The sequence below is a fragment of the Nycticebus coucang genome, chromosome 14 (assembly GCF_027406575.1).
Source record: "Nycticebus coucang isolate mNycCou1 chromosome 14, mNycCou1.pri, whole genome shotgun sequence".
Taxonomy (NCBI): Eukaryota; Metazoa; Chordata; class Mammalia; order Primates; family Lorisidae; genus Nycticebus; species Nycticebus coucang.
The window spans coordinates 77,292,723-77,314,651 of record NC_069793.1 but is presented as its reverse complement, the minus strand read 5'-3'; the positions used below and the strand labels follow the sequence as shown (position 1 = coordinate 77,314,651).

The window sequence follows — 21,929 nt, the reverse complement described above, 5'->3', positions numbered from 1 at the left end:
CACACTACTCCCTGCAACTCCATGTGGCCTCCCACTGCGCTCACAATGAAATCCAGGCTCCTTGTACTGGCTTTCCAGGGTCCATGTGATCTGTCCCACCCAGCCCTCTTCTCATTGACAATGCAGTGTCTTTTTTTTTTGTTCCTTGAACATGTCAAGCTCATTTTTACTGTTGGGCTTCTGCACTTAGCTGATCTTTCAGCCTGAAAAGCTCTTCTTCCGATCTGCATGTGCTTGGCTCTGTCTTATTCAAATCTCATCTTAACGAAAGCCACTTCAGAGAGGTCCTCTGATATTTCATTCTACAATAATTGGTCCCTTCCTCCGATTTTAATTCTCTGTTAGTGCTTATCACTCTCTGATAACTTTGCTTGTTTATTTATGTGCATACTTATTTTTCCATCCACTCATTGCTCTATTTTTATGCTTAAGAAGGAGGGGAGGACCGTGTCTGCTTGTTTACCCCTGTATCCCCTGCTCCTGGATCTGTGACTTACACAAAATAGATGCTCAGTACAAATATATGGAATGAGTGAATATGTTTGTCTTATCTATAAAATGGAGAGGCTAATAATTTTTATGTCTCAGAGGTGTTGAGGACTTAGATTATCTAATTTGATAATGCATATAAGGTGGATAAGTTTGTGTCCAACACATCATGTTTATAGAAACTGTACCATTTTTTAAAGTATCTGGCTCACTATAGACATCCAACAAAGATTAATTCTCTTTCTTTTAGTCTGGGTCTTCTGCAGTATTTTATTTTTATTTTTATTATTATTATTTTTTTTATTGTTGGGGATTCATTGAGGGTACAATAAGCCAGTTACACTGATTGCAATTGTTAGGTAAAGTCCCTCTTGCAATCATGTCTTGCCCCCATAAAGTGTGACACACACTAAGGCCCCACCCACCTCCCTCCTTCCCTCTTTCTGCTCCCCCCCCATAACCTTAATTATCATTAATTGTCCTCATATCAAGATTGAGTACATAGGATTCATGCTTCTCCATTCTTGTGACGCTTTACTAAGAATAATGTCTTCCACTTCCATCCAGGTTAATACGAAGGATGTAAAGTCTCCATTTTTTTTAATGGCTGAATAGTATTCCATGGTATACATATACCACAGCTTGTTAATCCATTCCTGGGTTGGTGGGCATTTAGGCTCTTTCCACATTTTGGCGATTGTAAATTGAGCTGCAATAAACAGTCTAGTACAAGTGTCCTTATGATAAAAGGATTTTTTTCCTTCTGGGTAGATGCCCAGTAATGGGATTGCAGGATCAAATGGGAGGTCTAGGTTGAGTGCTTTCAGGTTTCTCCATACTTCCTTCCAGAAAGGTTGTACTAGTTTGCAGTCCCACCAGCAGTGTAAAAGTGTTCCCTTCTCTCCACATCCACGCCAGCATCTGCAGTTTTGAGATTTTATGATGTGGGCCATTCTCACTGGGGTTAGATGATATCTCAGGGATGTTTTGATTTGCATTTCTCTAATATATAGAGATGATGAACATTTTTTCATGTGTTTGTTAGCCATTCGTCTGTCATCTTTAGAGAAAGTTCTATTCATGTTTCTTGCCCATTGATATACGGGATTGTTGGCTTTTTTCATGTGGATTAATTTGAGTTCTCTATAGATCCTGGTTATCAAGCTTTTGTCTGATTGAAAATATGCAAATATCCTTTCCCATTATGTGGGTTGTCTCTTTGCTTTGGTTATTGTCTCCTTAGCAGTACAGAAGCTTTTCAGTTTAATGAAGTCCCATTTGTTTACTTTTGTTGTTGTTGCAATTGCCATGGCGGTCTTCTTCATGAAGTCTTCCCCCAGGCCAATATCTTCCAGTGTTTTTCCTATGCTTTTCTTGAGGATTTTTATTGTTTCCTGCCTTAAATTTAAGTCCTTTATCCATCTTGAGTCAATTTTTGTGAGTGGGGAAAGGTGTGGGTCCAGTTTCAGTCTTTTACATGTAGACATCCATTTCTCCCAACACCATTTATTGAATAGGGAGTCTTTCCCCCAAGGTAAGTTCTTGTTTGGTTTATCGAAGATTAGGTGGTTGTAAGATGTTAGTTTCATTTCTTGGTGTTCAATTCGATTCCAAGTGTCTATGTCTCTGTTTTTGTGCCAGTACTATGCTGTCTTGAGCACTATGGCTTTGTAGTACAGACTAAAATCTGGTATGCTGATGCCCCCAGCTTTATTTTTGTTACTAAGAACTGCCTTAGCTATACGGGGTTTTTTCCGGTTCCATACAAAACGCAGAATCATTTTTTCCAAATCTTGAAAGTACGATGTAGGTACTTTGATAGGAATGGCATTGAATAGGTAGATTGCTTTGGGAAGTATAGACATTTTAACAATGTTGATTCTTCCAATCCATGAGCATGGTATGTTCTTCCATTTGTTAATATCCTCTGCTATTTCCTTTCTGAGGAGTTCATAGTTTTCTTTATAGAGGTCCTTCACCTCCTTCGTTAGGTATATTCCTAGGTATTTCATTTTCTTTGAAACTATGGTGAAGGGAGTTGTGTCCTTAATTAGTTTCTCATCTTGACTGTTATTGGTGTATACAAAGGCTACTGACTTGTGGACATTGATTTTATATCCTGAAACATTACTGTATTTTTTGATGACTTCTAGGAGTCTTGTGGTTGAGTCTTTGGGGTTCTCTAAGTATAAGATCATGTCGTCAGCAAAGAGGGAGAGTTTGACCTCCTCTGCTCCCATTTGGATTCCCTTTATTTCCTTGTCTTGCCTAATTGTATTGGCTAGAACTTCCAGCATTATGTTGAATAGTAAAGGTGACAGAGGACAACCTTGTCTGGTTCCAGTTCTAAGAGGAAAAGCTTTCAGTTTTACTCCATTCAGTAAAATATTGGCTGTGGGTTTGTCATAGATAGCTTCAATCAGTTTTAGAAATGTGCCACCTATGCCTATACTCTTCAGTGTTCTAATTAGAAAAGGATGCTGGATTTTATCAAATGCCTTTTCTGCATCTATTGAGAGGATCATGTGATCTTTATTTTTGCCTCTGTTAATATGGTGGATAACGTTTATGGACTTGCGTATGTTAAACCAGCCTTGCATCCCTGGGATGAAGCCTACTTGATCATGATGAATGACTTTTTTGATGATAAGCTGTAATCTATTGGCTAGGATTTTGTTGAGAATTTTTCCATCTATATTCATGAGTGAGATTGGTCTGAAATTCTCCTTTTTGTTTGGGTCTTTTCCTGGTTTTGGTATCAGGGTGATGTTTGTTTCATAGAATGTGTTGGGGAAGATTCCTTCTTCCTCAGTTTTTTGGAATAATTTCTGCAGTACAGGAATAAGCTCTTCCTTGAAGGTTTGATAGAATTCTGGAGTGAAGCCATCTGGACCAGGGCATTTTTTAGTTGGAAGCTTTTTTATTGTTTCTTTGATCTCAGTGCTTGAAATTGGTCTGTTCAGGAGGTCTCTTTCTTCCTGGCTAAGTCTAGGGAGAGGGTGTGATTCCAAATATTGATCCATTTCCTTCACATTGTCAAATTTCTGGGCATAGAGTTTCTGGTAGTATTCAGAGATGATCTCTTGTATCTCTGTGGGATCAGTTGTTATTTCCCCTTTATCGTTTCTGATTGAGGTTACTAGAGATTTTACTTTTCTATTTCTAGTTAGTCTGGCCAATGGTTTATCTATTTTATTTATTTTTTCAAAAAACCAACTCCTTGTTTCATTAATTTTCTGAATGATTTTTTGTTTTCAATTTCATTGATCTCTGATTTGATTTTGGCTATTTCTTTTCTTCTACTGAGTTTAGGCTTAGATTGTTCTTCTTTTTCCAATTCCATAAGATCTCTTGTGAGATTGTTGATGTGCTCTCTTTCTGTTTTTCAAATGTAGGCATCTAAAGCGATGAATTTTCCTCTCAAAACTGCTTTTGCAGTATCCCACAGGTTTTGGTGGCTTGTGTCTTCATTGTTGTTATGCTCAAGGAAGTTAATGATTTCCTGTTTTATTTCTTCCTGCACCCATCTGTTATTCAACAGAAGATTGTTTAATTTCCATGCCTTTGTGTGGGGTCGAGCATTTTTGTTAGAGTTGAGTTCCACCTTTAGTGCCTTATGGTCTGAGAAGATACAAGGTAAAATTTCAATTCTTTTGATTCTGTTGATATTTGTTTTGTGTCCCAGGATATGATCAATTTTGGAGAATGTTCCATGGGGTGATGAGAAGAATGTATATTCTTTGTCTTTGGGGTGGACTATATGCGTCTATCAAGCATAGTTGGTCTAAGGTCTCATTTAAATCTCTTATATCTTTGTTTAATTTCTGTTTAGAGGATCTGTCCAGCTCTGTAAGAGGAGTGTTAAAGTCCCCTGTTATGATGGTATTATCAGATATCATATTGCTCAGACTGAGTAAGGTCTGCTTCAAGAATCTGGGAGCATTTAAATTGGGTGCATAAATATTTTGAATTGAAATGTCTTCTTGTTGTAGTTTTCCCTTGACCAATATAAAGTGACCATCTTTGTCTTTTTTGACTTTAGTTGCTTTAAATCCACATGTATCTGAAAATAAGATTGCAACTCCTCTTTTCTTATGAATTCCATTTGCCTGAAAAATTGTCTTCCAACCCTTGACTCGGAGCTTTAATTTGTCTTTTGAAGCCAGGTGTGTTTCTTGCAGGCAGCAAATGGATGGCTTGTGTTTTTTAATCCAGTCAGCCAATCTATGTCTCTTCAGTGGGGAATTCAAGCCATTAACATTTATGGAGATAATTGATAAGTGTGGTAGTATTCTATTCGTCTTATTTGGTGAGAGTCCATTGCTTAGTTTTATCTTTTGCATCAGTGTGGAGGTTAGGTTCTGTCCTTTGGTTTCTGAGTTCTTACTTTGCTGCTGATCCATTGTGGTGGTCAGTGTGCAGAACAGGTTGAAGTATTTCCTGTAGAGCTGGTCTTGTTGTGGCGAATTTCCTCAATGATTGTATATCCGTAAATGATTTGGTTTCTCTGTCAATTTTGAAGCTTATCTTAGCAGGGTACAGAATTCTGGGCTGAAAATTGTTCTGTTTAAGTAGATTAAAGAGATGACCATTGTCTTCTTGCTTGGAAAGTTTCATTAGAGAATTCTGCGGTCACTCTGATGGATTTACCCCTGTAGGTCAACTGGCGCTTACTCCTGGCAGCTTGCAGAATCTTTTCTTTTGTCTTGACTTTGGACAGGTTCATCACAATATGTCTTGGAGAAGCTCGGTTAGAGTTGAGGTGACCTGGGGTCCGATATCCCTCTGAAAGCAGTGTGTCAGAATCTTTGGTGATGTTTGGGAAATTTTCTTTTATAATATTCTCTAGTATGGCTTCCATTCCTCTGGGGCATTCTTCTTCCCCTTCTGGAATTCCTATAACTCGTATGTTGGAACGCTTCATAAAGTCCCATAATTCTGACAGTGAACGTTCTGCTTTCTCTCTCTTCTTTTCTGCCTCTTTTACTATCTGAGTTATCTCAAAAACTTTGTCTTCTACCTCTGAAATTCTTCTTCTGTATGGTCTAACCTGTTGCTGATACTTTCCATTGCATGTTTAAGTTCCCTGATTGACTGTTTCATTTCCTTCAGCTCTGCTATATCCTTTTTATATTCTTCATATCGTTCATCTCTGATTTGATTCTGTTTTTGGATTTCCTTTTGGTTATTTTCCACTTTATTAGCAGTTTCCTTCATTGTTTCCATCATTTCTTTCATTGTTTTCAACATGTGTATTCTAAATTCCCTTTCTGTCATTCCTAACATTTCTGTATAGGTGGAATCCTCTGCAGTAGCTACCTCATGGTCCCTTGGCGGGGTTGTTCTGGACTGGTTCTTCATGATGCCTGGAGTTTTCTGCTGATTCTTCCTCATGAGTGATTTCTTTTATCTGTTTCCTTGCCCTAATTTTCCTTTCACTTCCTCTTGCTCTTTAAGTTCTTGTGCCTGTGGACTAAGGGTTACAGGACCAGAAGGGTGAGAAGGTTGAGGAGCAAAAAAGGGATGAAGGAAAGGAGGACCGAGTGATAAGAAAAAAAAGATAGAGAAAGCAGAGGGGGTGGGGATAAGGAATATTGACAAAAAGAAGAGAGGTACAGAAAGAGTGAGAAAGGGCAATATAGGTGTACAGTAGGGTACTTTGACACAACCTTAAAAAAACCCACCTTCTGGGTGTGCCCAGTTGGGTGGTTCCCTTGAGGTCAGCAGCTCTTTGCTAACCTGATCAGACACATTACCCCACCTCCACCAAGTATAGAGGAAAGACAAAAATGCTACAAATCAAACCAAAACAAGCAAACAGAAAACTTTACGGGGATACAATTGGGTGAAAAATCAAATGATAGCGGTAGAAACACTAGCAAAAATGAAGTTGTAGTTATTAAAAAAGGCAGCAATGGGAAATTATAATTAAACTAGAAAAGTTGAGAAAGAAAAAGCGATCTGTATGGAAAAGATTGAAATTAAAAAACAAAAGAACATCAACAACGTCAAAATAAACAAACAAACAAAAAAAAAACAAACCAAAAAAAAAGGAAAAAAATACACAACCAAAAACAAAGCAGTTTGTATATGTTATTGAATATTGTCTGGGCAACACGTGGTCTTCTGGGGTATGAGATGTTAGTCACAGTTCTGATACGACTGGAGGCTGCTGATTTCTCAAACCCCAGCAGGTAGACACCCTAAATCTCTCTTCAGGCCACTTAAAAGGCACTTTGAACTTGTAAACTTGCTGAGCAGAAGCTTTCCCAGCTTTCTCGCTGGAATCACTGCTGAAGTGGCTATCCGCTTACCCAGTGTGCCAAAACCGGTCTCACTCTGCCCCTGAGGGTTAGGGCTGCAAGGCGGCTCAGACCCCACCCTTAGGCTACTTGGTTGCTGGGTTACAAGCTCCCACCCGTTTCTAGCTCTGCGACCCTGAGGGCGGAGCTTGCCGGGGCAGATCACTGACAGTGGATCCGTGTGACCCACCGCCAAACACTATTAGCTCCGTCTGGCTCAGCGGCTCAGACTGGGGCCCCAGACAACGGCCAAAGTTCTCCGCACTCCCGCTCAGGCCTTCCCCAGGGTAGTTCAACTCAGTGCCAAGCCCAAGGACATCAAAACAGTTCACAGGTAAGGCCTTTCTGGTTTGCAGTCTCGCTGCTACTGAACTTACAGTTGTGGGTGGGTTTAGACGGAAAAACACACGCGACCACTTGCCGGTTTTCCACTGTTTTAGTCCTCCTCTTGGGGTCCAGAAGTCTCTCGCTGACTCCCTGTATCCTCATAGGAGTGATGATAGGTAGTTCCCACCAGCCAGAGATGCCTGGAATCCTATCTCCCCAGACTCACGGTGCCCAGATGCAAGGAAGCTGTTACTCGGCTGCCATCTTGCTCCGCCTCCTAGTATTTTATTTTTAAATAGCCTGAACTTGGGCAAAGTGAAAAGTACTTCCCAGTCAGTGAGGACTCTATATTTTTCTCCCGAAGAAAAGGTATAAAAAACACTGTTCAATGAATAATCAACATCAGCTAGTTGAGAACAATTTTTACAATTATTTTTCCCCTACCTGCATATACACAGAGGCACTGTATTATACCAAGGTTTGGTTTCTCTTGGGAAATTGCAATTTTCTTCTTTGGTTATATGATCTTTGCCAATTAATTCTCCTTAGGATCGAAGTGTTTTGTTTCTGTTTTTTTTTTTTTTTTTTTGAGACAGAGCCTTAAGCTTTCACCCTGGTTAGAGTGCCATGTCATCACAGCTCACAGCAACCTCTAGCTCCTGGGCTTAAGTGAGTCTCTTGCCTCGACCTCCCAAGTAGCTGGGACTACAGGCACCCGCCACAAGGTCAGCTGTTTTTTGGTAGTAGTTGTCATTGTTGCTTGGCAGGCCTGGGCTGGATTTGAACCCGCCAGCTCTGGTGTATACGGCTGGCGCTTTAGCCACTTGAGCTATAGGTGCCGAGCCAGGATCAAAGTGTTTTGGGGTTTGATTTCCTCATCCTCATGTTTAAATTCCATGAAAAGTATTCCCAGCTTTTGTGTGTACTGATCAGTTTTCTTTTTGCATTTAGTTTCTACTGAAATGCTAGGCAATGACTATACAAATAGGAATTCATAAGGGTCTCTGTCCTTAAAGCCTAGAAGAGGCAAGATATAAAAACCAGGGAGGATAATAAAATTTCCCTAGAGAAAGTCTCTGTAGAACAGCAGTTCTCAACCTGTGGGTTGCAACCCACAGGAACTGTATGCAAGGGCTGCGGCATTGGGAAGGTTGAGAACCACTGCTATAGAACATAGAGGAGGCACAGAGTAGGGAGGGACTTATTCACATGGGGGATAGAGGGAGGTCTCAGAGGTAAGTGGTTGTTCACCAGCCAACAGGGAGAGAAAAGCCGGAGAGTAAATGTGTGGAGAGATGAACCTGTCTGCTGGTCCACTCTGGGAGTTTAGCTAAGCCAGCGAGGTGCACAGGGGCTGTGTCATGGATGGCTATGTATGCCTTGCTAGGGAATTGAAATGTTTCCCACAATAACAGTAATAGTAGCAACATCTAACATTTAGTGAGCACTTCTTATGTGCCAACCTATCTTCTTTGTCCTTTATTGTACACATGTTATATTATATTATATTTATTTATTTTTGTTTTTTGAGACAGAGTCTTACTTTGTTGCCCCTCGTAGAGTGCTGTGGTGTCATAGCTCACAGCAACCTCAAACTCCTGGACTCAAGTCATTCACTTGCCTCAACCTCCCAAGTAGCTAGGACCACAGGTGCCTGCCACAGTGCCCAACTATTTTCTAGAGGGGGGGGTCTCACTCTTGCTCAGGCTGGTCTCAAACTTCTGAGCTCAGACAGTCCACCTGCGTTGGCCTCCTGGAGTGCTAGGATTAAAGGCATGAGCCATTGCACCCAGTCCCATATTAATTCCTTTAATTTGCATGACAATGGTATAAAGTAGGTACTGTTATTATCACTGTTTATAAGCACCAAGAGGATAGGGAAGCTGCTTGAGGTCACCCAACTCGTAAAGGGCAGAGAACAGGATTCAGACTCAGGCAGTTTGGCTCCAGGGTTTGCACTATACTTCTCTTTACAGATGACTTTATGTAGGCAGCTCAGAGCCCCTGAGGAGATTTAAGTGTGGGAATAAAATGATCAGATTAGTTCTTTGGAAAGATTGCTGTGGAGTCACATTAAATCTTGTACAAGAGTTTGTTTTTGAAAGCATCTAAGGCAAAAATGCTGAACTCCATTTCTACCTGCTTGGGAGTGAATTTGCTGTGTTAGTGGCAGCACACCAGGTCTCAGTCAGTTCAGCGCTGCAACTTTTCCTTTGTCCTTGGATCAGAGGGCAGTCTTTGTGAAGGACGTGAATGTAATAGATGAAAAGTCGGTTCGTGTTGAGGTATCTTGCTGTTTGCAAAGCAAGAAAGAGATACACTCCTGCAGAAACTGAGCCTCCCCTGGCGACAACAGACTCAGCCTCCCCTCATGCTCTCCAGGGCCCAGGTCCATTTAATAGGTAGTAGAACTCGTGCATTGCTTAGATGCTTTTCCCTGTCCTTATTCCTCTCTCTAGAGAAGTCCATAGTGGTCTAGGTGCAGGTCAGGCATATGTGTTACGATCTGAGCTGCTGCACATAGAGCACTCACACAGTTGTGCCAAACTCTCAGAGTGGACCACGAGACAAGTTCATCTCCCCACACATGTACTCTCCAGCTCTTCTGTCCGGAGCAAGGTAGGACCCCCCCATTTAACTGTGTGCAAATGGGGAAGTAGGAAGGAGGGACAGAGAACAAGCAGAACGCAGCAGCTGCTGCCACTATACCAGAGTTTGGGCCCAGTGTGGAGGGGAGGAGAATTAGGACATGAGATGTGTAAAGGTTAAATATTCTGGACCTAATGACCAACTGGATTGGTTCTCTTCAAGCTTTTTATGATCTGAAAACGTAATACGTCAGTGTCTTTCTATTTTCAAAATCTGGCAAAATTCCTTCTAATTTCCAGCTACATCAGCTTTGGTAGCATAGCACTCTCCACATTTTGGCTTCTGGCTACTGCCTCATAGGCATCTGCAGGTGTTAGGAACTCTGATCAATCCATCTGTTTTGTCGTAGTAGTGCAATACTTCTGTTTTTTACCTACAGGCTGGCATTAGATGAGGACTCTTGATAGCCATGGTTATGTTCTAGCACGCGATTTGTGTTAAGGTCCCTGGTGTTTCAAAACTGAAATGAAAACGTTGATGTGATCATAACAGTAATCAAAACAAAACAAAGCCAGCCAGTAGATAGGAAAAAGAAACTGGGAGGACACCTCAAAATGCTAACAGTGACTGTGTTCCTATTGGCAATTAATTTTTTGCTTTTCTGTGTTTTCTAACTTTTGAAAAATGGGGCTGTGATACATGAAAAATGGTTGTTGTTTTTTTTTTTTTTTTTGAGACAGAGCCTCAATCTGTCACCCTGGTGACAGGGTGGCATCACAGCTCACAGCAACCTCCACTCCTGGGCTCAAGAGATTCTCCTGCCTTCGCCTCCCAAGTAGCTGGGACTACAGGCGCCTGCCACAACACCTGGCTATTTTTTGTTTGCAGCCGTCATTGTTGTTTGGCAGATCTGGGCTGGATTCGAACCTGCCAGCTCAGGCGTATGTGGCTGGCGCCTTAGCTGCTTGAGCCGCAGGTGCCAAGCCATGAAAAATGTTAAAAACATGTTTTTTAAAAAGGACAAACTTAAAAGCTCCCATTAATCTCATAATGCTAACACATGTTTTTTCTTTTGAAATGGACTCCTTCACATACATGCTTATTTGTTATAGCTGCAGTCCTGACAAATGCAGCTTTGTGTATTCTTCTCTCGTATTATGGCCTATTGTCAACGTTATTGTATTTCTCTGCATAGTTTCCATAACTGGCATTTCTAATGGCTACCCTGTATTCCATGGAGTGGATGTTTTATACGGAACTATCCCCTCTTTGGACATTGGGATTGTTTCTGATTCTTTACTCTTTTAAGTAATATGTAATGAGCGTTTTTGTTCAGTTAGCATTTTCAGTTTGTTCAGTTCTTTCCTGATGGTGAGCTCGCTGCATGAAAGATTGGAACTCTAGTAGCTTTTAGATCCTGCTTTCTCGAAGAGCCAACTGAATGTGGATGGTCACTAGCTTCCTATGCGTGTTTTATTCTCATGTTTCCCTCACCACTATTGTGCCCCTATGATATTTTCATAATGTGCATGGTTTCTAAGTAAGTCATGTTTATTGAATAAAATTTAGAAAAGATATACATGTGCAAAGAAGAAAATAAGCTGTTCAAAATCTCACCACCCAGAGAAGGAAGGACTTTAAAAATGTATTTCCTTCCAAATATGTATTTCATAATGTTACATCGTGTGGGTCTATGAAAGTGTAGCCACTTCTTTATTGTTGGATAGAAGTCGTACTCCTCCCGCCATCTTGGGAGGCGATGAACTTTTTTGTGAAGAAATCTTTCTACACATCTTGGAATCACTCCTTAGGAAACTCCTCAGAAGCAAAATTGCTGGGTCAGAGAATGTGGACCTGGTTAAGGCTTTTGATGAATATTGAAAACTTGCTGTTAAGGATAGTTGTGCCTATTTATACTTTACCTAACTAATGCCTTCACTAGGTTAACACGAGTGGTCATTTATTTATCTTTGTATCTGGAAAGTTTGGACCTCTCTGCTTTTTGGTCCCTGGGCATGTTGTTCCTGGGATAAAAATCCCAGAATTTATTTATTATTTAGAATTCCCCCCAGGTTCTATCTGTTGGTGAATTTTACCCATCTGTATCTTCCACCCAGGTCCCCTATAGCATGTTTACCTGGATTCTTGCTTTTCTGTCTTTTTGAAATCTAGAATTCTTTGTAAGAAACTCCTTATTTTAGCTTAAACATTTATTTCCCCCATTCTTGGCCATTTCCTCAATAAATACTTGTTGAATTCAAGTTTGAGGAACTCAGAGTGTAGAAGGGAAGATGGACAGTTAATTATAGATAATTACAATATAATGTGATGAGTCCTGGGGTTATGTTATTTGTACTGGATTCCTGGGAGCATGGAGAAAGAAGATACTCATTCTGCATAGGATATTTGGGAAGAAATTACAGAGGAAGGGGTCTTTGAGCTTTGTCTTAAAGCACAGAAAGGAATTATTCAGCAGGAGCGAATGCTGGGGAAGGGAAGAGCATATGCATGGCATGAAAGGACATGAGATGTTTGGAGAAAAGTGTGCGATGGAGTTGAAGGTATTACAGGCCTTAGAGAGAGATGACTTTGGGCCAGATTATAAACAGCCTTGTTACACTAACCTAAGAAGTTTGAATTGCATCTTCAAGCCTGAAAATTAGTAGGCACTTTGGGGGAAACACACAGTAGACGGGCCACAGGGCACCTGATTAGAAGTCTGGAGCAGACCTTGGGTGAGAGCTGACAAGGGCCTGAGACACATTGGTGCAGTAGGGACGGAGGTGGAGCAGAGTGGTATTCAAGTTACATTTCTGACAGAGAATGTGCAGTCCTTGGTGACAGAAAGCTTAGGGCATGCTGTATCTATGTGTGTTGGAGGACCAGGTTCAGGAAGAATTTGTACTCTATCTCCTGTGAAGGAATTTGCCAACATACAGGTAAGATAATACTTAGGGAAGCATTTAGCAAATATAGATGTAAAAACTTATTGATAGTAACAGTATTATAAGAAATCTGCCCTATAGGGCTGTTCCAAGGGTGTAAAGCGCCTAGACTCCATACAAACGGTCACTCTTTTGCATGACACGGGACCTGTCACAGACTTGGAAGACAAACTTGAGGTTATTCCTATTTTACCCTCATGTATTCTGGTCCCAGAGCATGTAGACAGTTGCTTCCTTCTTTTTCTTCTGCTTCTAGTGAGGAGGGGATCTGTTTGAACAACTGAGGGAAGGGTCCAGCCAGGTATGACAGTCCTCAGGCAGGGAGGAGACACCGCTGTCTTTGGCAGCCCTCTGGTCCTGGGCAGAGGACTATTAGGGGAAATTCTTGAGCCCAGTTCTGGCTGATGGCCCTGACCTCTGGCTGCTTGGCCAGGCTCTATTGTGTGCTCAGGCTGGGGGAGGAGGTCCTTCCCTTCTAGCCAAGTAGGCCCCGGGAAGCTTCTGCAGAGGAAAGATTAGACGCAGGCCCTGATTTAGAGAAAACAATGGAGAGGGTAGTGAAAAGCCCCTAGTTCTTTGTTGTGGTATTGTTTATTATTGCAGGACAACAAGAGGGACCCTTGCCTGCTTGTGCAAAAGACAGAAACAGCAAGTTGGGCCTGGAAGGGCCTTTTTTAGATCGGTTTGGCAAACGTGTTTGGCAGACAGAATCTCCCCATCTTGGTAAGGGATTGAGTGGAAAGGGTATCCTTTTTCTTCCCCCAGGAAACAAAGTGCCAGCATTTCCAGGTTCACACTAGTCTTTTTTTTTTCTTTTTTTTTTTTGAGACAGAGCCTCAAGCTGTCACTCTGGGTAGAGTGCAGTGGCATCACAGCTCACAGCAACCTCCAATTCCTGGGCTCAAGCGATTCTCCTGCCTCTGCCTCCCAAGTAGTTGGGACTACAGGCACCTGCCACAACGCCCAGCTATTTTTTTTGGTTGCAGCTGTCATTGTTGTTTGGCGGGCCCAGGTTGGATTTGAACCCGCCAGCTCAGGTGTATGTGGCTGGGGCCTTAGCAGCTTGAGCCACAGGCACCGAGCCCATACCAGTCTTTTTGTCAAGCACTTGCTTCTAGGTGCGGTGGTACAAAAATAAATTAGCTCTGCTTGGGGAGTTAACTGAGTGGGAGCCTGAGCAGGTCCTAAGCAGCAGCCCTTCCCTCCTCCTCTCTCCTGTCTGTGGAAAACCAAGTCTGCACTGAGCGCAGGGATGTTCCACAAGACCAGCCCTCTCACTGCAGCAGGTGAAAGAACACTGAAAGATAATTTAGAGGTTTGGTTTGGTTTAATGCTGCTGAAATGCTGTTTTTTGGAGTAATTTTCATCTTTCTTACATGTTTGGAATGCCAAGTCTATTTTGTATTTCTAGAAAACAGGAAAATATCAAAAACAATATTTACTAAAAATAAAATAAAATATTTTATTGTTTTGATTTTTGAAAATAATATCGTAGAGATCTCAGGCCTGCTCTCTCTTCTTTCTTCAACTCCTCTTCCTTCCTCTTCTCCTCCTCCTCCTTTCTTGGTGCATTTTTTTTTTTTTTTTTTGAGACAGTATCTCACTATGTCACCCGCAGTGGAATGCCATGGCGTCACAGCTCACAGCAACCTCCCAACTTCTGGGCTCATGTGATTCTCTTGCCTAAGCCTCCTGAGTAGCTGGGACTACAGGCGCCTGCCATGATGCCTGGCTATTTTTTGGTTGCAGTTGTCATTATTGTTTGGCAGGCCCAGGCTGGATTCAAACCTGTCAGCTCTGGTGTATGTGGCTGGCGCCGCAACCACTGTGCTATGGGCACAGAGCCTTTGGTGCATATTTTAAAAAAATATTCTAAGGGCTGTTTCTGAGCTCGTTCCTCCTAACTCTACCCTCAATCTATGGCTTGGATCCATGCCAGCCGCCCCTGATGGTTCTGCCCACGGCTTTGCCCAGCAGGAATTTGTTTGTATTTAGAGTCAGGGGATCTGTTTTCTGGTTCTATGGCTTACATGCTAGGTGGCCTGAGGCAAGTCACTTTTTTGGTTTCAAATCCCATCTCTATAAAAGTGGGAAGAAAAAGATGGGCTTTCTGTTTCCTCGGAAAGATTCTGTGTCAGTGCAGTCTGAGTAACATCTAAGTTGTACAAATGTGTGAGAGTTTTATTTTTATTAGTGACACAAACAAGCTATTGTTTGACTCATTGGTTTGGCTGTCATACTGTGGGTACTGATTTTGAGAGAAGTTGGTCTGAAAGAATAAATCCACCTTGTAGGGACTCACTGTGCTGAGACATGGTTTACTGGGGAAAGCCACAATACACACAGTGAACTGGAAAGGCAACTCTAGGGGAACATTTCTTCCTGGGTTTCCTATCACAGGAAGGGTGCAGAGGGACAGACAAAAGGAAAAGTGAAAGATAGAAACGGGGCACCTCAAGCAGATATTTTTAACAAGGCCTCTTTCTGTACTAGGAAAACACTACTTTTAAGCACTACTATAGACAGAATGGAAAGACAGTATGATTTAAGTGTTGAAGGTTGTCTTTTTTCCTAGAAAGAGCTCATTATGATAGCCTCCCCACTGTTTCTTTTGTATCATTCAAAAATATCTATGTATACACAGATACAGAATTATTAATACATGGCCCCCACTCCTTTTTTATACTATACATGTCCTTCTCCTCTTTGCTTCTTTTACTTAATACATCCTGCAGGCTTTCATTGATGTATGGTTGCCATCATCTGTACAACAGTTTTTCTGCTGACTGGCTTTTAGCTTATTTTCACAATTGCTGTTATGAATACAATTTGTAATGAACATCCTACTTCATATGTCTTTGTACACAGGTGTGAGTATAAATGTGTAATAGATTCCTAGAAGTGCAATTGCTGGGTCAGAAAGTTTGTAAAAGCATTTTTAGTTTTAAATCAATACTTTGATTTACCTCCCACTAGTAGTATACAAATGCCCCATTTCTCCATAGTCTTACCAACAGAGAATTTTGTCAGTCTAAGAAGAAAAACGGTCTCTCATTGTAAATTACACTTTTAGTTATAATTTATAGTTAAAATTTAGAATTACAGGGCGGCGCCTGTGGCTCAGTCGGTAGGGCGCCAGCCCCATATACCGAGGGTGGCGGGTTCAAACCCGGCCCCGGCTGAACTGCAACCAAAAATAGCCGGGTGTTGTGGCAGGCACCTGTAGTCCCAGCTACTCGGGAGGCTGAGGCCAGAGAATCGCTTAAGCCCAGGAGTTGGAGGTTGCTGTGAGCTGTATGATGCCATGGCACTCTACCAAGGGCCATAAAGTGAAACTCTGTCTCTAAAAAAAAAGAAAAAAAAATTTAGAATTACAAATTCAATATAGTTTCAATTTATCTTATGAGTAAGGCTGATCACTTTTTATTTTTATTTATTTTTTTTTTTTTGTAGAGAAAAAAGTTTGGCCGGGGCCGGGTTTGAACCCACCACCCTCGGTATATGGGGCCGGCGCCTTACCGACTGAACCACAGGCGCCGCCCTGTCTGATCACTTTTTTAAAAATATAAGTGCTATTTTTACTTCTTTTCTTGTGAACTATCTGCTCATGTCCTTAGTCGATTTTTTTTCTAGTGAGTTATTGAATTTTGCTTATCATTAGTAGGAACTCTTTATGCAATTAAAGAAATTAGATCTTAATTATATGTATTGCAGATTTTTAGCCAGTTCTTCATTTTAATTGTTTTTCCCTGAAGAATTTTTGAAACAAATTGGCCAACTTTTTATTTTATAGCCTTGAATTTGAGTGATTCTTAGAAAGCCTCCTCCACTTTAAGATCATATGTAATGTTTTCTTCTAGTACTTTCTTTAAGTGCCTGTTTTTTAAGATCCAAACCTTGAATCCATCCAGAATTTATTTTAGTATAAGGAGTTAAGAAGAGTACCAACTTAAGCTTTCCCAGAAACAATTGGGAGTTGAATATAGGTACTTTTACTCATTAGCTGTTAGATTTTAAATTAATGAATTAACCTCTCTGAACCTCAATTTACTTATCTGTACATGTACAATGGGAATAATAATACCTACCTAACGCTCTGTTGAAATGATTCCACAAGATTACATAGGAAAACATGTAGCACGGTTCCTGGCACACAGTGTGTTCAAATCATGGTCCAAATGGTCGGGAGCCTGAGAACACATAGTGTGTTCTGGCAAAGAGGAAAAATTCTAGGTGGCCAGGATACAGAGGCTACTGTGCAACTCACCAGCATGCCACTTAAAGGGAGTCAGTCACTTCATCACCTAAACCCTCAGTTTCCTCATTTGCATAATGAATGATAAGAACTAGCTTATTATCTTTCAAAAGTGAAAAAAAATATTGTAAAAAAAGAGTTAGCTCTTAAGGTTGTTGGGAGGTCCAAATTAGATCATATCTGTGAAAGAATTTTATAAACTGTGAAGAGCCATATAAACATGCTAGAGTTTATGGCCTGGTGAATAAGAAGCAGCTATAGCACAAGTGGATGTCTGACATTCTTAGCCAAGGAGAATAATTAACTTGCAATAACGTGAAATTAACAGCTGACGTGAAGCAAGTGAGCTTGCAGCAGTTGATTAGAGTAATGGTTAGTAATTGCCTCCCAGTAATGAAGCAATGATGAGCTTCCTGAGACAGAACCTTGTTGGCGTGAAAAATGGATCAGAGGCTTTCATTCAACGTATACTTACGGAGTACAGCAGTGGGATAAGCAGAGAACAGTACCTTGTTCTTAAGGATAGTAGGGGCAAGAGACTTGTAGAGCACAATTCCACCCACTCCCCACTGGGCGGACGCACCTGCGCAGAGCTATTTGGAGGGAGGTCCACTGTCTTCTGGGATTGGAGGAAGAGGAGACTTACCTGGGGAGCTTCCATGACAATTTGAAACCGATCCCTGGAGTCTGGCCCAGTTTCTTTCTTTTTTTTTTTTTTTGTAGAGACAGAGTCTCACTTTACCGCCTTCGGTAGAGTGCCGTGATGTCACAGGACTCACAGCAACCTCTAGCTCTTGGGCTTCCATGATTCTCCTGCCTCAGCCTCCCGAGCAGCTGGGACTACAGGCGCCCGCCACAACGCCAACCTCAGCCCACTAATGCCTTCCTGAAATTTTACTTATTGCACTTTTTTATTTCTGTTTGGTTGTTTTGTATTTATCAGGGATATATTTTTCCTTATGCCCTATCCATTTCTCTACACGGCTTCTGGGTGGACATGGTGTTATGCTGATAGCCTCTGTTCCCATTATGACCTTACTACTCATATTTTCCCTTCATTGGGTTGCCAAATTAATAGAGGATGCTCAGTCAATTTTGAAATTTAGATAACCAACAAATAACTTTTTTTTATAAGTGTGTCCCACATAATATTTGGGTCACATTTAATCCTAAAAAATTATTCATATGTCTCGTGCAATATTGGGAACAAACTTATATTAAAATTTATTTGTTACCACCTGAGATCAAAATTTCAATGGGTGTCCTCACTTTCTTTTTCTTTTTAACCTTTCTCTCTTTCTCCTTTCTTCCTTTCTCCTTCCCTTCCCTTCTTTCTCTTTTTCTCTATCTCTTATTCTCTTTCTTTCTTTCTCTCTCTCTCTTTCTTTTTCTATTTCTTTTTTTCCCCCCGTACACACAGACTACATTTTTAAATAAAGAGACCAAATACTTTTCTCCCAGAGGTTCATGTAAAAAATATTCAACAGAGCATGAAAGTAATTTCTTGTAGAAAGGGGAAGTGTCTTAACTTTTATTCTGTGGCTTCCTCCAGGTGGTCACCACGTGACATAAGGTTGACTATGACAAAGACTCTCTTTCCCCTTCTTTACCTAAAGATGCTCTTAGCTGCCCTGTTTCTCAGGTTTTTATATTTGGATATCCTATTCTGGATTCCCTACTTTGTTTCTTTGACCTCTGGCAAAGAAGTAGACATAAATGTGTGTAAAACAATTTAGGCACAGAAAAAGATGCAATCCAGTCCCCATTTTTCCTGCTTCTTATGGTTTATGAAAGTGGGGAGCCTCTGGTCTTTCTGCTATCCTTGTGCCTATCCCTGAGCTTTATGTTCTTTTTAATTTTAATAGCTTTATTAAAATTTATTTATTTATTTATTTTAGCAGTCCAGGCCAGGTTTGAATCTGCCACCCCTGGTACATGGGGCCAGTGCTCTAACCACTGAGCAACAGGTACCCAGCTTTATTGAGTTTTAGTTGACATGCCACATTCCTGAGTGTTTATTTGATGCTTAAATTATTACAGTATGTTAGAAAGAGTTTTTGTGTTTTAAGCCAGAGGGGAAGAGAAAAGAGAAATCACTTTTATTTTACTTTATTTTTATTGAGTCCTTCATCATTCAGTTCACTACATCTTTCTTGTACTCTTACTATGAGCTAAGCATTGTGAAAGGCATAGAGTATTGGAGCCAGGTTGTCTGGGTTCGAATCCCAGCTCTACCAGTTGTCCATGGTGGGACCTAATGACTTCTTATTTAACTTCACTTGTGCATTAGTACTTCTGTCAAGTTAGGACACTAATAGTGTAGTGTCTACCTCATACGACTGTTGTGAGGATTAAATCACATATTATAGGGTGAAATGATGATGACAGTGAGGACAATGATCGTGACAAGCAGGGGGTGGGATTGGGACTCAACCAGACACTTCATTGCCTTCATGTGTCCATAGTCATGAGAGCGTGTGTGTAGCGCTGAGGAGCTGAAAGGTGGGGTTAGGAGGAGATAGAAATAATTGATTATAGTTAAGCATGGTGAGTATTACTACAGGGTTGGGAGGGGAGGGCGTTGTGGCAGCAGAGAGCAGGGAGCCAGCCCCCTCACAGGTAAGAGGGGCATACTAGGGGAAATGGTGTTTAAGCTGAGATCTAAAGGGGGAGTAAAAGTCAAGTGGGCCAGGTATGGCAAGCATCAGTTGTGTTCTGTGCTCTGGGCAGAAGGACCATATAGTGAAGGTCTGAGGTCAAAACTGATCTTATGGTATTTCAGCAGCTGAAGAAATTCAGTGAGCCTAGAGTGTGGGCTATGAGGAGAATATTGAGAGATGGGGCTGGCAGTGAAGGCAGAAACCAGATCGTGGAAAACTTGGGAGTCATAGTAAGGAATTTGGGTGACTAAGAGCCAGGTGCTGCTTTTTGGGGTTTCCATGAATTCAAGCATCACAAATCTGTAATATAGGTGTTATTAGCCCCATTTTGTCGATGAGGAAGTTGAAGCTCTGAGATATTATCATTTGCTGAAAGGCAGGTGTACTACTTAGAAGGTAGTACAGCCATGATTTGAACTACATCTCTCTGACTCCATACTGATGAAACCATATACCTTAAAGTTTAGCTGTTAGCTTTCTGATTTGGGGTCACCTTCTTAATTTCCTTTAACCTCAATTTACTCACTTGTAAAGTAGGTAATCTGTTAATAAATACTGGCCTCATATACTTATAAAATCACTTGGAAATATACAAAAAGGACCAAGTATAGTGCCTGACTTACAGTTAGTGTTATCACTGCTTTTGGACCCAGATTCTTTTGTAGAGTAATGTTTTTCCTTCACAGTCTCAGTGAACTGAGGTGGAACCCCATGAATTGCCACCTGCATATTGGCTTGGTTGTTAGTCATCCTTCCACGGATCAATTGAAATCCACATGGAAGTCACCTTTGCACACAGGGAATTTACTCCCCTGATACTTGACAGCCCAGTGCTTTGGGCCCTCTTTTCTGCCCAGCAGTCTACAGCCCTTTGAGCTTCAGGTCTGCTGGCAGGCATGACGCTGTGGCTTCCCTAACACTCCCGATCACCCTTCCACTCATGAGCTCATGGATGTCCTTTGCTCTCCCTCCTGAGTCTCCTGGGCCTGTTCTGCCTTCACCAGTGGTTCTCAACCTTCCTAATGCCGTGACCCTTTAATACAATTCCTCATGTTGTGGTGACCCCCAACCATAAAATTATTTTTGTTGCTACTTCATAACTATGATTTTGCTACTGTTATGAATAGTAATATAAATATCTGATATGCAGGATGGTCTTAGGCGCCCCTGTGAAAGGGTCATTTGACCCCCAAAGGGGTCGCAACCCATAGGTTGAGAACCGCTGGCCTACACCTTATAAAGTGAGCTCTTTATAAGGCTCAAATTGTTACTTTACATTTTTGTTGCTATTTAACTTTTCTCACATTGGTCTTGAGGATGGACATTGTTTCCTCTCTGTATATCCTTCAGTGACAGCACAGCACCATAGTAGGCACTCAATAGAGTAACAATTCCTTTCGCCAGGATAATAGGGTTTTATGGGTACCAAGACTCTTTTGTTAAGGTTTTTTTTTTCAACTTCACAATAGTCTTCTGAAGTAGATGGAGCATACAGTATTCTTTTTTAGCACAATTGGAGAAACTAAAGCTCACCCATAAGCAATATACCCATTAATTAATTTTTTCCTTCTATAGAGTAGACATTTACTAAGGGGAGCTCTGTCCCAGGGACTAAGAAAAATGGAGCTAAAAGACATAATCCTATCCCTCCAGAATGAGGAAGGCATTTGAACAGTGAGTGAAGTTTTAGGAGAGAGGAATGGTGAAAATATTTAACTTTGGGGGAGAATATCAGTGAAAGATTCAGAGAGAAAAGGATTGCTTACGCTGGGCTTTCAAGGACACAAAAGGGGTAGAAGAGAGGGCATCCCTGGAAGAAGAAATGGCACATCCCAAAGCCTATGGGGTGAGAAGACAGGCCCTTTGTGAGGTCATGTAGCATCAGCCTGGCTGGAAGGAGGTATATAGGAATGTCATGATGTGGGGGAGAGATGGCTGTGATTCACATTGGTAAGACCCCAAGACCCCCAGGACTTGCAGGAGACTGAAAGGGCTCTTCATAGCTCTTTCCCGTTCCTCAGTCTCCTAGTCACCAGCATTTCTTCCCAGAGGCATACATAGCCCATAAGCTACTGTTAAGCTCAGGATGGGCTCTGCTCTGTCCCTGCTTTTTTCATCCCCAGCTTGTTTGCACATAAATCTTTAATCTCTCCATGCCAAAATAAAACAGATCTTATCACAGGAGCAACCTGTGACCTGACTGTTTGGATGAATAAAGATTACCAGGTGAAAGGACATCTGTGTCATTTGCTCTTTGTGGCATGAGGTAGCAGGGAAGGAATAAAGTCCGCTTATGACAACACCTATGTTCTGCTCTCGCTGGCGGGGTCACTAGAGGGGAGCATAAAATTGCTCTTTAAAT

General features: G+C 41.4%; 1 protein-coding gene across 5 annotated transcripts in view; it reads left to right on the top strand.

The window, feature by feature from the left end:
• Positions 1 to 21,929, top strand: part of RAB30 (RAB30, member RAS oncogene family) — a 115,417-nt gene that overhangs the window by 78,248 nt on the left and 15,240 nt on the right. The window lies entirely within an intron of this gene.